General features: G+C 38.8%; 1 protein-coding gene across 1 annotated transcript in view; it reads left to right on the forward strand.

The window, feature by feature from the left end:
- Positions 1 to 2,022: 2,022 nt before the first annotated feature.
- The window catches only part of MSR1 (macrophage scavenger receptor 1), an 88,285-nt gene continuing 73,890 nt past the window's right edge, over positions 2,023 to 16,417 (forward strand). The window contains 1 exon segment of the mRNA XM_043969639.1: positions 2,023 to 2,072. The gene's annotated coding sequence lies outside the window, so the exon portion shown is untranslated.

Genomic DNA, 16,417 nt, shown 5'->3' on the forward strand with positions numbered 1-16,417 from the left:
CTGAAATAATCCTACTTGTCATTCCTTACAGCACAATAGTATTCCATTACAATCATATACCACAACTTGTTCATCCATTCCCCAATTAACTGGCATTGAACTGATGATGAAGGAACTGATATCTGGAGAAATTAAGCAATATCCTGCATGTTAACTCATTAATGTGTAACTTGGGCAACTTGGTGGGACAGTGGGGAGAGCACTGGGCCTGGAGTCAGATCCAGCCTCAGGCACTAACTTTGTCACCAGGGCCAAGCCCTTACCTCTATCTGCCTCCATTTCCATACCTGTAAGATGGGGATAATGATGACACCTACCTCCCAGGATTTTTGTGAGGATCAAGTGAGATAACATCCATAAAAAGCTTTGCAAGCCTAAAAGTTCTGCTAGCTATTATTATTAATAAGCCATGGAAGGTTGAGGGCCTCTTGGTTCCAAGATCAGTGTGCTTCCCAATATTCTATATGGCCTCCTTGAATACAACAGTTGTGTTTTGGGCTTCCAGGGCCCAAGGATAGCCCTTTGCATGAAGTCAGCAATCTTTTCATAGCTTTGGTGCTTTGGAACTGGCACTGATGTACCCAGTGTTCATGTATGGTCCAACCTGGATCTGGTGGTGGAGAGAGAACACAGGGGGTTACTTGGTTCTGAAGCAGTACAGGCATGGATGGAATCCTGCATTTCCAATGCAAGGTCACCCCTGGTGAATATTTACTGCATATGATCATGCTGATGACAAGGATGACAACTGTCACAATGATGGCAATGGTGCTGATGGGGACTCCATTGACTCACACCTTTCCCTACATCTGAAATGCCTTACAGGCTCCTCCTTGACTCCTCTATCATTTAGAGACCAATATCCTCCAGGAAGCTTTCCTAGTGACAAGTTGTCTCCTCTGGTTTCCTAGAATATATCTCTTGCTTCATTCCAAAGCTCTGGTCATATAATGGTGTGCTATAGTTATATTAATTACATATGTATATATCTATCTTGATGTATACGTACAATCCCTCTATGGTAGAGTTTTCTAATCTGAGTCAGCCAATTAAAATATATACATATGTACATATATTATATATATTATATATAGATAACTATTTCAATATAATCATTTGTCTTTGTAATCCTATGTATTTTATTTTATGCACTTAAAAACATGATGCTGGAAAGGGATTCAAAGGCTTCCCTCAATTACCAAAAGGGGCCATGACACTAAAAATGTTAAGAACCTTGCTATCATACTTGATAAGCTCCATGAAGGACTGTTTTCTCTAAACATTGAATCTCTTCCAGCTCCAAACACAGTACTTTGTATAGAGAGTATAGTTTACAAATGTTATTGGATGAATGGGAAGGTGGGTGGGTAAGTTAATGGGTAGATGCTTAGATGGATGGAGAAGTAGGTGAATGGGTAGATAGATGGATGGAGAAGTGGGTGAATGGGTAGATAGATGGATGGAGAAGTAGGTGAATGGGTAGATAGATGGATGGAGAAGTGGGTGAATGGGTAGATAGATGGATGAAGAAGTGGGTGGGTGGATGAATAGATAAGTGGGTGGGTAGATAGATAGATGGATGGATAGGTAGGTGGGCAGATAAATGTTATGGGTGAGAATGGGTAAGTATAGGTAAAATTGAGTGATCTTCAGCAATAGTACCATTCAGATAAAACTTACCTTCCTCTTCTCCTTCTAGTTTTTGTCTGACTTGGAAGCAATCAGTGAACTAAAGTGGTCATCCATCATTCTGACAAATTCAAGGAGAGAGCTGGGCTTTGGAAGTCACCTACCACCATAAAGAAACATCCATGCTCAAGACAGAATGAGGCAAGAGTCAGATTCAACTTTGATTTTCTTCTTGTCCCTTGGGTATGTGCATGATTGAGAAATTCTGTTCTGACAGTTTCCCTGTGTGTCAGCAGACCTCTGCTAATGGGGCTACATTTGTCACTTCCGTCCTTCACATGCCTCCAGCTGAAATATATGGGGCTGAGATGCTGAGTTTCATTACTAAAGTGAAAAGAGAGGATCCATCTGAGGAGGGACCTTTGGGACAGACTTCAAAACAGGTAAACCTTCATTAGCTTTCTTGATGCATTCAGGCAGGGATGGCATGTGCACAGATGTGTTACACATAGTAGGTTCAGCAGATGGAGGGGTATTTTTATTTGGTGTCCTCACTGGTGTCTTCACCCTATTTCCTGGCATGTAGTAAATGCTCAAAAAGGTTGAATAGCATTAAGTAAGTTGCTACTTTCTCTCAGGATGTTGTGTTGTAACTAGTTGTTGTGTCCTTTGTGTTTTAGGCTCCTAGGATCAAAGATTTACAGATGAAGGAAAAACTAGGGGCTATTAAATACAACCCTTTCTTTTTATGATGAGGAAACTGAGGTACTGAGCCTGAAGTGATTTGCTGAGGGTGACAAAGCTAGCCAGGATCTAAGGCAGGATTTGAACTCAGGACTTCACGCCTCCAAATCCAGTCTCATGCTGCCTCACTTGTTTCCATCAAGAAAGACAAAAGAAATGTTTGCAAGATAGAAAGTATGCCAGTGGGGAAATGTGTTCAATTCAATTTAGCAAACATTGAGATTCCTCCTGAATTTGGAGATACCTCTAAGGTCCTGTCAGGACAAGAGAGTGCTGGAGCCAGCTCTTACCAGCTCCAGAACTGATTGTTAAATTTTTAGTGTGAGCATTTATACCTTGAAAATCAGCAAATATTACAAATCAGGACTTGATTTATTGTTCTGTCAATTGCCTAGACTTAAGAAGACAACAGAGAAAGTGTTTATGATGCAGAATTGACTTGAAAATGTGTCATACATTCATTTTATTTCAGAGAGACAATTGTTAAATGTTTGCCAGCCCAATCGCTTTCTAGCTTTCTAGCCTACAAATAATCATCTACTAGATTTCTTTTCTTCCCTTGTAACTGTTTTCCAAAGCCTGATGCTCCAGCATTATCATATTTGTTCAAGATATCCCCATTAGTTACAATGGAAATGGAAACCCATGGTTGGTGACTTTCCCACTGGCTCAGTCCATATTATTTGTAGTCTTTGTTTCTTTTCCTTCTTTTTTTTTTTTTTGCAGGGCAATGAGGGTTAAGTGACTTGCCCAGGGTCACACAGCTAGTAAGTGTCAAGTGTTTGAGTCCAGATTTGAACTCAGGTCCTCCTGAATCTAGGGCCAGTGCTTCATTCACTGCCCCACCTAGCTGCTCTCAGCCTTTGTTTCTCAATGAGGCTTTAATCTCTACAAAGTCTAGCCAATTCTCCAAATTGAGATAAAAGGGAGTGTATCCTTTTTCTTGTTTTCAATGTTTTACAAAGACATAAATGCCTCAGAAGTTAGTGAGTTTCTTGCAATTGACAGTTTGTTTAAGGGAGCCTTGGTCCATTGGGGATTGCCTTGGATGGTCTATAGGTTTCACTTTGTGCTCTGAATTTCTGTTTCCGTCATTTGTAGATGACAGGTCGTTCAGTTTAATTCTGGTCCTAATTCAGCTGTTGTCTTTGTTTTCAAGTTCCTTCAAATTAATTTCTCTCCTGATGGCGCCATTGATGTAATCACAGGGCTATGCCCCAATGGCAGCAGGAAAGAGACTTAACAATGGAATGAGGTCAAACACTAAAAATTAACCTCATGAACAATAATAACAATAACAATAATTGATTTTCACCAGATTCATGAGGCATCTTTTGAGCAAGGCCTCTGTGGGCCAACATCAGCCCTGGGGGTAAGTTGGGCTACATCTTCAGTTTTTATAAGCATTCTTTCCATGCCCCCTTTCCTGTCCTGGACACATTTTTTTTCCTGCCCCGGTAAGCTTGTGGGGGCGGGGGGCACATTAATGTCCACTGTACCCTGTGGTTATAAAGGCAGGTGGCAAAGGAGTCAGTAACAGGAAAAAGACAGGCATCCATAAGACAAGTCCCGAACCAGAGACAGTGAAATATGAGGAGACCTGAGGACCCCAGCTTCTACTTTAGCCATGGATTCTCAAGGGAGCCAGATCCTCAATCCCAGGATGACTGGCCACTCAGAGGGATCCACAATTTTGGAGTCAAAGGACCAGATTATAAGCCCCATCTCTGGTAGCTGCTACTTGTGTGACCTTGGGCACTATGTCTTCTCCCATTTCCTTTATTTCTTCTCCCAACAGACTCTATCCTGACATTCACATTTCTTGACAGATCTTTCCTAGAAATGCTAGCTTACTCTTTGCTTAGATCAGTACTCATTTCCTTGAGCCAGATGGCCTTTTCTTCTGTTGACCTATTTCTTAAATCACCATAATTATCCCAAGTATCCTTCCCCCCTCCAAAGAACCATTTCATATAACAAATAGTATTTCTAGAGAGAGAGAAAAAAACACAAGTGACCTGTACATTGAAAAAGTTCCCAATCCTGTGCAATGTGCAATCCTGTGAACCCCCATATGCACAGAGGAGGTGGATTGGGGATGTTTTCTTATATGTCTTCATTTGAATCTTACCATATCTTTATAGAGGCAGCTAGGTGGTACTATAGTGCATAGAGTGCTAGGCCTTAAGTCAAGAGGACTTGAGTTGAAATATGACCTCAGATACTTAATAGCTGGGTGACTCTGGGCAAGTCACTGAACCTTGTTCTCCTCAGTTTCCTCATCTGTAAACTGGAGAATAAGGCAGAGAAGGGAATGGCAAATCACTCCAGTATCTTTGCCAATAAACCCTAAATGGGATCATGGGAGAGTCAAAAATGACTAAGCAAAAAAGGATCTTTATAACTTTGTTATATTTACTTTTATTTTTATTTATTTATTTAATTATTTTTGGTGTTTGGTTGTTTTTTCCATTTACATTGTGGTTACTTTGTGTATTGTTTCCTGGTTCTGCTGAGTTCACTCTACATCAGTTCATAGAAATCTTTCTATGCTTCCCTATATTCCTGTATTCATTTTTATCTACTTTAAATATACCAACATATTTACACACAAAGGGAGCAGCTGGGTAGTGTAGTGGACAGATCACTGGTCAAGGAATCAGTAAGACTTGGGCCAAATCCTGACTCAGACATTTTTTAGCTAGGTAACTCTAGGCAAATCACTTTACCTCTCAGTTTCCTCATCTGTAAAATAGGGATAATAACAAAATCTACTTTCCCAGGGTTGTTGTGATGATGAAATGAGATATTTGCAAAGTGTTTTGCACACCCTAAAAGCAGTATGTAAATGATAATTGTTAATAATTTATAATTTTAATAATAATGACTATCATTGCCATTTTTATTTTGTTCACATTATTTCCCCTAGTAGAATGTCAGCTCCTGGAGAGAAATGACTATTTCCCTTTTGTCTTAAAATCCCTTATTTATAGTTCTACTTACAGCCCACATCACTTGAATATGCACCCTTGGGGCAGCTAGGTGGCACAGTGGATAGAGCACTGGCCCTGACATTGGGAAGACCTGAATTCAAATTTCATCTCAGATACTTACTAGCTGTGTGACCTTGGGCAAGTCACTTAACCTCAATTGCCTCAAACATCCCAGGGCATCTCCAGTTGTTCTGATGTATATCTTGCCACTGGACCCAGATGGCTCTGGAGAAGAGAGGAGGTTGGTGACCTTGCATAACCCTCCCTCAATCCCAGTTCATGCAAGTCATGACATCACCTCCCAATGTCATGGTCCTCTTCAAGAATGAAGGACAAGGGGAAGCTAGGTGGTGCAGTGGATAGAGCACCGGCCCTGGAGTCAGGAGTACCTGAGTTCAAATTTGACCTCAGACACTTAACACTTACTAGCTGTGTGACCCTGGGCAAGTCACTTAACCCCAATTGCCTCACTAAAAAAAAAACAAAAAAAACAAAGAATGAAGGACAAACAACAATGTGCACCCAGGATATTTTATTTAAAAAAATATATATTTTAAATACATTTATCAAAAACTCCATAATAAAGAGCTTAATTTTATTCATCAAAATAAATAAACTAAAACTGAGCTAAACTTATTTTTTAAATTGATAACAAAAATTTCCTTTTAAAATACAAACCAAAATGCAACTCTATGAGGACATCAGTGTGGTGCCAAATGTTTAACAACTAGATTTCCCCTCCACTTAAAATATGCCCAGATCCAACTTTCTCTCTCTCTTTTTTTTTTTTTTTTTTTGGTGGGGCAATGGGGGTTAAGTGACTTGCCCAGGGTCAAGTGTAAGTGTCAAGTGTCTGAGGCTGAATTTGAACTCGGGTCCTCCTGACTCCAGGGCTGGTGCTCTATCCACTGTGCCACCTAGCTGCCCCCCCAGATCCCACTTTCAAGTTGAATATGCATTATTAATGTTTTCTCTGTCACTTCCTTAAGTTTAGACAATCCACAAAATAATTGATTAATAGAGTGTGCTGATTTTCAAGGTCACATTGAATGTTTAACAATCAGTTCTCAAGAGCCAGTTAGAGCTGGCTCCAGGGCACCCCTGCAATAGGGTATTGCTGAGCACACCCAGCACCCACCCACGTTCCCAACATGTCTCATAATACCTGACATACAGTCAGCATTCAAATGTGCTCTTTAACTAAGTGGACAACCTGGCCTTACAAACTCAGAGGTCTAATTCCAGACCCAGCATTCCCTCTAATGCCTCATACTGGCCTCAGAACCATGTTATTTCTTCTGAGTTGCAGTGATTTTGTTCATGTGAAGCTTTACAATTCTATGCAACTAAAATAATCTTTGTCCTGTCTTGTGGTCTTCTCTAACTCCTGCTTGGTTAAGAATTCTCCCCCAACTAGAGTTGGGAAAGGCACCTGATCTCATTCTTTTGGAACTTTCATATACTTGTGTATCCATTGTAAGGTTATAGTGATATGATATAAGATACTAGTTAAATAAAGAGGTCTACAAAATTGCTTTTCATTTCTCCCATAAGTTCTTGACAATTAGGGAATCCTTCCTCCAAACACTTTATGTTTTCAGAATCATTGAGCACTGGGTGGCTGAGTTGAGTTTTTCCCAATTCTTCCTTATCTGATCTATTTCATTGGCCTTTTCTGTTTCCTAATCAATACCAAAAAGTTTTGATGACTTTTGCTTTATTATATAATGACAGTGCTGAAAATATAAGTCTCCCTTCATTCCTCCTTTCCCCTCTTCCATTATTTTCCCTGAGATTCCAGACATTTCTATTCCTTCAAATAATTTTTTGTTTGTTTATAAAGCTCTATCTCTCCTTGGTAGTTTGATATAGCATGAAAGCCCCAAATTAATTTAGGTTATATGATCACTTTTATTATATTAGTGTGATCAATGAATGTCCCTCCAGTTGCTTGTCATGCTTCATTACTTTTCTGCTTGTTATTGATATATATTTTTTGCTATTATCTTCATTTTCAAACAAGTTATAGAACATCCTCTACCCAGTGAGCCATCCCATGTAAAAAAGAATAATGAAAGAGGGAAAAGGCAATTTCACAAAATTAACCAATACATTAGCCAAGTCTGACAGCATATGCAGTGTTTCACATCCACACTTCTCCACTTCTTCAATGAAAATCAAGAATCACATCTATTTTTCAAGGACAGCAAACAGCAACCATGATAATAGTGATCATTCTAAGAGTAGTAGTAATAGTTTAGAGTTAGGGTTATGGTGATAACAAGCAGCAGCAGCTGCAATAGTAGTTGCTAAGCTTTAATAGGTTGTTAAGATTGGCAAAACCCTTTATCTAGATAGGTAATCCCATTTGATGCTCATAAGACTCCTGTGATGGTAAGGGATGATATTGTCTCCATTTTATAGCTGAGGAAACTGAGGCCAAAAGGTTGTGACTCACAAAGGATCATAGAGCTAATAAGTACATGAGGTAGGATATGAGCCCAGATCTTTCCAATGTTATATCCACAACTCTATTCATATCACTAACCTGCCTCTCACTAAGATGACAATCAACTTCGTCATAATTACATAGTGCTCATTTTATTTATGTTATGCTTTCTATTTATAGTCATTTAGTGGATTCTTCCTTGGTCCTGCTCATGTCACTTTACATCAGTTCATACAATTCTCACATTTTTGCAAATTCTTGCAAAAATACATTTTTCTTTTCTTTCTTTTCTTTTTTTTTAACTGAAGATCATTTATTCTATTCTCTACTAAGCCTTTGAGTTTTGAAGACAACTAAATTCTGGAAAACCCTCACACAGAAGGGTAAGTACATTGAACATTATGAAGCAGATATGAATAGCAGGAAGAATTGTAATCAAGTCCTAACTGACCAAAGAGAAATTTTCAGTTACTTCTTAGTAAAAAAGAAAAAGAAAGTAGGGAGGGACAGGGGCTTCAGATTGAACAAAACAAAACAAAAATATCCTAATACATTTGACCTTGGTTAGATTGTAACAAAATGGAAACAGGACTTCTATAATACAAATAATACAAAGCTTCCACTACAGAATGCTGTATATACCTGTTTTCCAAGCCCTCCCCTTGGCCCCCCAAGGCTGCCACTTGGATTATTTGCCAGCTTGTTTAGCCTGTCAACAGAGAAGGACATAGATCTCCTCTTTGATCCAATCTTTGTCATAGGGTTGATATGTCTGAGTGTCTGAGTGTCTGCTTGGTACACAGGGCAGCTAAGATCTGCCAGGTCATCAATGAAATCAAACAACTGACCAATGTCATATGTGATGGAGGTACTGTTGGGATTCCTTCTCTTCAGATGCTCTTCATGCATTTTACAAACTCCTTCCATGCATTCATTCACTGATTCATAATCAGCATAAGTTCGGCCTTCTGGCCTCTAGGTAGGTGTACTAAGAAAATGGTATGAGACAGCTCTGCCACTGTCACTGCCCCAGCTACTCAAGACATTTTTTTCTGATGGAAAAATTACATTACATTATATCCCTGTACCTTTACTTCTTTAGTCATTTCCCAATTGATGTCCATCTGTCCTATTTCCATTTTTGTTTTTACTATGAAAAACCACCTTGGGAGAATGTGGCAAGCACTGGGATCTCTGGATCAGAGAGGGAAGGGGAAGGGAATAAACATTTGTATGCCTAATGAGTGCTATACTAAGCTCTTTTTCCCTCCAAATATTATCTCATTTGATCTTCCTCAAAACCCTGAAAAGTAGGTAGTATTATTATTCCCATTTTATAGTTGAAGAAACTGAGGCAAGCAGATATTAAGTGACTTGCCAGAATCACACAGTTAGTATGGCTTTGAGGTTTGATTTGCTCTCAAGTCTTCCTGATTCCAGACCCAGTGTCCTATCCATTGTGCTACCAATTAAATCATTTTTTAAATTCACAATTCCAAGTTTCTTTCCAGAATGGCTAGACTAATTCACAACTACACCAAGAATGTACTTGTGTACCTGCCCTCCCATAGCCTCTCTCTCTTTTATCATCTTTTCCAACCCGCTAAGTGCAAGCTACAATCTCACTGTTGTTTTGATTTGCATTTCTCTGATCATTACAGATTTAGAGTGATCTTTTAATGGTTGTTAGTAGTTTATAGTTCTGTTGGAAACTGTTCAGTTTGACCTCTTATCCATTGGAGAGTGTATGTTGGTCTCATATAATTGTGTTAATTCCCTATATATCTTGCATGTCAAAACCTTATGAAGTCAATTAAAAAAAAACATGTATTAAGCATTTACTATGTGCAAGGCACTGTGCTAACCACTGGGGATGCAAAGAGAGGCAAAAACAACCCCTGCCTTCAAAGGACTCACAATCAAATGGGGGAAACAATGTTAAATTAAGTATGTCTAAACAGAGTATTGTTGCTGTTTAGTTGTTCAGTTGTGTCCAACTCTTGGTGACCCTGTGGACCATGGCATGCCAAGCCCTTCTATCCTCCATTATCCCTTGAATTCTGTCCAAGTTCAGGTTTCTTGTTTCCTTTATTCAAACTACAGAGAGGACAAATTGCAGGCTATTCTAGAAGGAGGGCACTAGCATTGAGGACTACGTTTGATTGATTTCTCATGAAATAGGTAAATTAATTTATATATCATTGTATTTCTTATATTTCTATATCTCAACCACTAGCAAATTAATCTTCCCATTTAAAAAATGAAAGAATGTTTCCTAATTACATGGCTTGAGTGTGCCTTTGTAAATTGACTTTTAGATATTTATGCATTTGTAGTTATTATGAATGGGATTTCCTTTTCAGTTATTTTCTCATGAATTTTGCCACTGCTTGGTAGAAATGGATTGAATGCTTACTGCCCAGATTTCAACATGCATTTGGAATGAGCCCCTATAGAGCTTGGCCATCATCTGTGCAGATGGATAAGTGATGAAGCCTGGACTTGGCCAACAGGGGAGTGGGCTGGACTGCTTTGCGGAGGGGCAAAGCTCCTCTACTTACCCTCAGCTTCTTATGCAAGCAAATGCTCTTCTTTTTCATGGGAACACACTACTAGTGTTTCTGTATGCTGCTGAGACATGGCAATAATCATGAAAGGCAATGGAAAGGCAGGCAGTGGGTGGCAGGCTGTGACACTTTGAAGAGTCAGAATTTGAGATTCCATCAATGATCAATAAGAGGAGAAGATGGGCTGGTCATATGGCAATAACTAGGAGAGACTGGGGGACAATCAGAGTGCATGAGCAGGACCCACTTAGCATTGGGAGAAAGAACCTTAGCCATTTGGGTAGACTCCCAGTGGTATGGGGTGGGGGGAGCATAGAAAAGAGTCCCACAGGATGGGCAAGCTTAGATAGATTCCACTGGGCATCCCTGACAGGAACCTCTGTAGCTATGAGATCATAAATCCCTTTGAATATTTGGATATATAGAAATGCTAGCAATTCAGTGGATGTATTTTGTGTACTGATGATCTCAGTTAGTTTCTTTGCTGATTCTCTGCAGTTTCCTCAATAAATCTTCATGTCATCAGCAAATGGGGATAATTGTTTCTCTTCTTTGACAATGTTTATGCCTGTGATATCTTTTTCTTCTCTTATTGCTACCATATGCATTTCTTAAACCATGTCAAAGAATAATGGGGTCATCTTTGCTTTGCTACTAGAATGACTCAGGGAAAGCTTTTAACATTTTCCATTGGAAAAAAACTGCTACCTTTTAGGTTTAGATCCTTACTGTTTTCTTATCATATTGATGTAATGACTCCTGCAGGGCTCACTTGTGCAACTCACTGCCACTGGAAGGTTATGTCCCCAGAAAAAGAGGGGCTGCCTAACTGTCAAAGTTCTAGGTGTAACCCTAGAAGTGGGTGGCTATTCTTCTCAACCATAGCTTACAGATCCCAACCAACCCCTGGTGTGCTTCATCATAGCAACAAGCCAGGAAACTTAACAAATTCTCTAGTAAAGACATTCATCTCAAGAACAGTAGTTACACAGAATTTCTAAAATCAGGGACACATTTGCCCATCAAAAAACCAAATAAACCCAGAGTCCAGGAGGGAGGAAGACTGACCCTAAATTGAAAGTACAAAGGTGGTATAGGGAAGACATATAACCAAGGGAAGTCAAAGCTGTAGAACTAAAGCATCTTGAGGTCCTTTCTGTGGCTGGTCCTCCTGAGGGTGTGGTGCATGATGGCCAAACTACTGACTGTCCAGTTGGACTGTTATTTTTGCAAGAAAATGTATCTCTGACACACTGTCTGCTCAGCTGGCCTGACACCTTCTAGGAATGACAGTCTCAAGACTGTCTCTGCTGACTCCTTCGCAGACTGGACTGCCAGACTGGGCCAGGCAGTTGCTGGGCAGCATGTGCTGGTCAGGACCAGGCAAGCTGCCTTGCTTCTAAGTAGCAGCTGCTGGATAGTTTCCAGCAGGTCAGCAGCTCTGCTACTAGACAAGGGCTGCCTGCTGGTGCCAGGGACCACTCTTCCTTTGGGAAGCTGCTGCCAGTCAGGGCAGGGCAGGTCGTCAGTAGTTGGGCTCTTTTCTGAGCAGAAAGTCTCAGACTGATGAGTAGGCCTCACTATCCTGTGTGGAGTTTCAGTCTTTTCCCACCTTCAGCCATTGGTTTAGCTGGGTGGTACTGCACTTTCATCAGCTGGAGCATTACTGTGCCCACAGTAGTGCTACCGAGTTCTTTGAGTTAGGGCCTAACCCTCAGCTTAGTTAGGGTCAGCAGAAGTCTTAGATCTGGGGTTGTTTGTCACCTCTGGGCAGGAGATGAAATAGCCCTACCTTCCAATTTTACAAATCTCTTCTGGCTCCAAATCTTTTTTCAATCACCTGCCTCACCTTACCTTGAATTAAAGTAGAAATAATGAGGTATTAGGTGACCCCATTGATGCACAGTGCTCTGGACCTGGAGTAAGGAATACCTGAGTTAAAATCCAGTCTTAGACACTAACTAGCTGTGTGACCCTAGGCAAATCATTTACCGCCCCCCCCCATTTCCCTCAGTTTCTTCATCTGTAAAATGGGGAAAATCATAGCACCCCACCATATACTAAGGGCTATATGGATATTACCTATCATTATTGTTGCTGTTACTGTGATGATGATAATGGTGATGCTGCTGCTGCTGCTGGCGATGACGATGATTCCCCTCTTCCTATGGGAATCCTACAGAAGTGAGTGGCTAGAAACGAGTCCATTTGTTTTACTGGCTTGTTCATATGGAATTGAGGCATTGAAGTTTCCTATCTCTTCATCTTTGACTGAAATTCAACTGGGGTGCCTCCCCCACCCATTACAAAACTGTCCTTTTCTGATTGCACTTCATAGTTGTTTTTTTTAAAGAAAAATAAATGTTATACCTTTTCAACGGCTTTTCTTCTTCTATTGATGTAATCACAGTGCTTTTTTGTTTTGTTTTGTATTGAATGTGATTAATTCTGTTAATTGTTTTTCTAGTGTTGCCGTTTTTGTTTTGATTATAATTGATTACATTAATTGTTTTCCTAATATTGAATTATTCTCTTATCCTTGGTTTAAATGCCACTTGATCTTAGTGAATAATGTTTGGGCCATATTCTTGCTGCCTTTTGAACAGAGTTTTATTCAAAATGTTTGGATTAATGTCCATTAGGGAGAATGTTCCCTTTTCTTGCTTTAGCCTTCACTGATTTAGGTATTGGGGCTATATTTGTCTTATAAGTGGAGCCAGGGAGGGCATTTTCATTTTCATTTTTTTCTAGAATAATATCTATTCATGATAAAAAAAAGCCTGATGCAGTTCACTGGAAAATGCATCTGGAACCAATGTTGCTTTTCTCCATTTCCTTTATATCTAGTGCAATTTCATGTTTTTGAGCGTGAATTATTTAAGATCTCTACTCCATGTTCCAGGAATTTAGGGATTTTATCTGAACTCCTCATTGTCAAGGCTTATGATATATTCTTAGTCTTCCTCCTTCTTGGCCTCTCTGTAATATTGGAAATTGTGACCCAACTTCCCCTCCAGTCATTCTCTTTTCTCTAGTTTTCATGGCAATGCCCTCTCTTCTCTTCTCACCTGCCAGACTCCTCCTTCTTAGTCTCCTTTTCTGGACTGTCTCCCATGCCACAACTGTTGGTGATGGGTTCTCAGCAAGGATCTGTCCTAGGACCTCTTCTGAGCCTTCCCTTCCTCCACTTTTTCTTTTAGTGGCCCCATTATTTTGTAATTATCCTTGGTTCCTCAGGCCCCCATCCAATGCATTCAACTGTCAAACCTTGGAATTTTCCCTTGTATCCAGTCTTTTATCTACTCAAACAGTCACCACCCTAGTTTAGGGCCTAATCACTTCTTATTTAATCTCTTTTTATCGCTTCCCAATTTTCCATCCTACCTTAAGTATCTCCCGGCTCCAAATCAATCTTCAACACTACTGCTGAAAGTATATTCCTTACATACTGATCTAGGCCATTTCACTCTCCTACTCCATATATTTCAATGGTTCCATATTTCCTCTGGGATAAAATGGGAATTCCTTGGTTTGGTTTTAAGGACCTTCACCAGCTGGTCCTATCCTACTTATCAGAACTTATTCTACATTTCCCTTTTTCAGACTCTACAATCTCACTTGCCGATCTCTATCCATGACTTTCAAAACCCAATCTCTGGACCTTGGCCATGCCCCAGACCAAGAAGGCTATCTTTCCTTCTCTCCATCCCTTAAAATCTTCAGTTTCCTTAAAGGCTCTTCTTCTCTACAAAGTTATTTCTGGTTTCCCCTCTAGTTGCTAGTTCCTCTCCCCACCCAAATTATTTCCTGTCAATTTTGTGTAGATATGTATATAACTAAATATATACATGTGTCCCCTAGATGGACTTTAAACTCCCTATGGGCAGGAACCATGTCACTTTTCTGTTTGTGCCTTGAGGATTTTCCATCGTTCCCAATGTCCTTTTGCTGCTCAATGAATGCTTATTGACTGATGAATTTATTTTTAAAAATTATCTATTTCTTTTATACTTAATTTTTTTTCTGGAACAAAATGTCAAGAATATCAAGGGAGACAATGAAAAAATATGAAGGCTAGGAACCTAGCAGTACCAGATCTCGAACTATACTACAAAGCAGAAATCATTAAAATATTTTGGTGCTGGATAACAAACTGAGTGGGAACTCAGATCCCAGCTACTGGGGCAAGAACGTTGACCAAAACTTCTGGGAAATCAAGAAAATCTTTTGGCAGAAAATTGGCCTATGCCAACATCTTTTTTCACAATTACAAATTTGACAAACATCAATAAACATGAACGTTTCCTGATCCAAAGAACATGAATAAGAATCTATGATGTTTCAATAAGTACTACTGACTGTAAATTTCAGATTGAATATGTCAGTGCCAATATTTCTCTGCTTAGCTGTTTCCCTTTTAGAACTTCCTTCTTTTCTCCTTTGTTGTTGTTTTTAATGATTGACTGCCAAGTGTTTTGTTTCCTCTTCCTTTTTGTTAGTATCACTATTACTACTGTCTTCAATACTTTCCTCAATCCCCCAACCCTCAAACCACAAAAAAATCACTTCCTTATAACAAATAAATGTATTCACACAAAATGAATCCACACATTGAGACTATCTGAAAATGCATGTCTCATTCTACATCTCTAGTTCCCTATTTCTCTGTGAAGAGCTTGATAACATATTTTGGCATCACTTTTCTGAAATCATGATTAGTAGTTACATTGATCACCTTTCTTACATCTTTCAAAATATTATAGTTTACAGTATTATAGTCATCATATAAATTGTTCTCAAATTTCTTCACTTCATTCCATTTTATTTTGAACAAGTGTTTCTGGATTTCTTTGAATCTTTTTTTTTTCCTTTCACAATTTTTGTGGCATAAAATATTACAGTATAATAAAACATTTTTCAACCATTTCCCAACTGACAGTCATCCACTTTGTTTCCAGTTGTTTGTGTCAATATAACACACTATTTTAAATATTCTCTTTGAACTTATCATGATTTTCTCTCTTTCCTTATGTGATAATAATTTTGATACCTCTTACTCAAATTAATCAGAATTTACTCAGTTTATTATGATTTGATTGGCATCAGTGATTTTATTAGTGAATAAATAGAAAAGGATCAAGTTTACATTAGTTATTTATATTAATATTAAATATTTGTATGTTATAATTGCATATTAATAATAACTAGGACCAAATAACCTCTTATGTATTTCTGCTATTGATATAATGTATATTATGTATGAATGGAATTATTATTGGTTATAGCATATATTTGTAGACTGTTCAGAAAAGCACATTCTATATAGAGAGAACTGAGTCAAATTTATTGGAATATGTCATTTCCCAACTGATAAATGATCAAAGGATATGAACACTTTTCAGATGAAGAAATCAAAACTATCTATATTCATATGAAAAAATGCTCTAAATCATTATTGATTAGAGAAATTCATATTAAAATAACTCTGAGGTACCACCTTATACCTTTCAGATTGTCTAATATGACAGAAAAAGAAAATTATAAATGTTGGAGGGGATGTGGGACAATTGGGACACTAATGCACTATTGGTGGAGTTGTGAACTGATCTATCCATTCTGGAGAGCAATTTGGAAATTGGCCAAAAGGGCTATAAAACTGGATACCCTTAGACCCAATAATACCACTACTAAGTCTGTATCCCAAAGAGGTTTAATAAAAAGGAAAAGGACCTCTATGTACAAGGGTATTTATAGCAGTGATTTTTGTGGTGGCTGGCCAAGAATTGGAAATTGAGGTGATGCCCATCAATTGGGGAATGACTGAACAAGTTGAGATACATGATTGTAATGGAATACTATTGAGTTATAAAAAATGATGAACAGGTTGATGTTGTCAGAAAGACCTGGGCAGATTATAAGAACTGATGCAAAGTGAAGTAAATAGAACTAGGAGAACATTGTACACAATAACAGCAATGTTGTACAATGATCAAGTGTGAATGATTTAACTATTTTTAGTAATAAAATGATCCAAG

Source organism: Dromiciops gliroides, chromosome 6 (genome assembly GCF_019393635.1).
Source record: "Dromiciops gliroides isolate mDroGli1 chromosome 6, mDroGli1.pri, whole genome shotgun sequence".
In the NCBI taxonomy this organism is placed as follows: domain Eukaryota; kingdom Metazoa; phylum Chordata; class Mammalia; order Microbiotheria; family Microbiotheriidae; genus Dromiciops; species Dromiciops gliroides.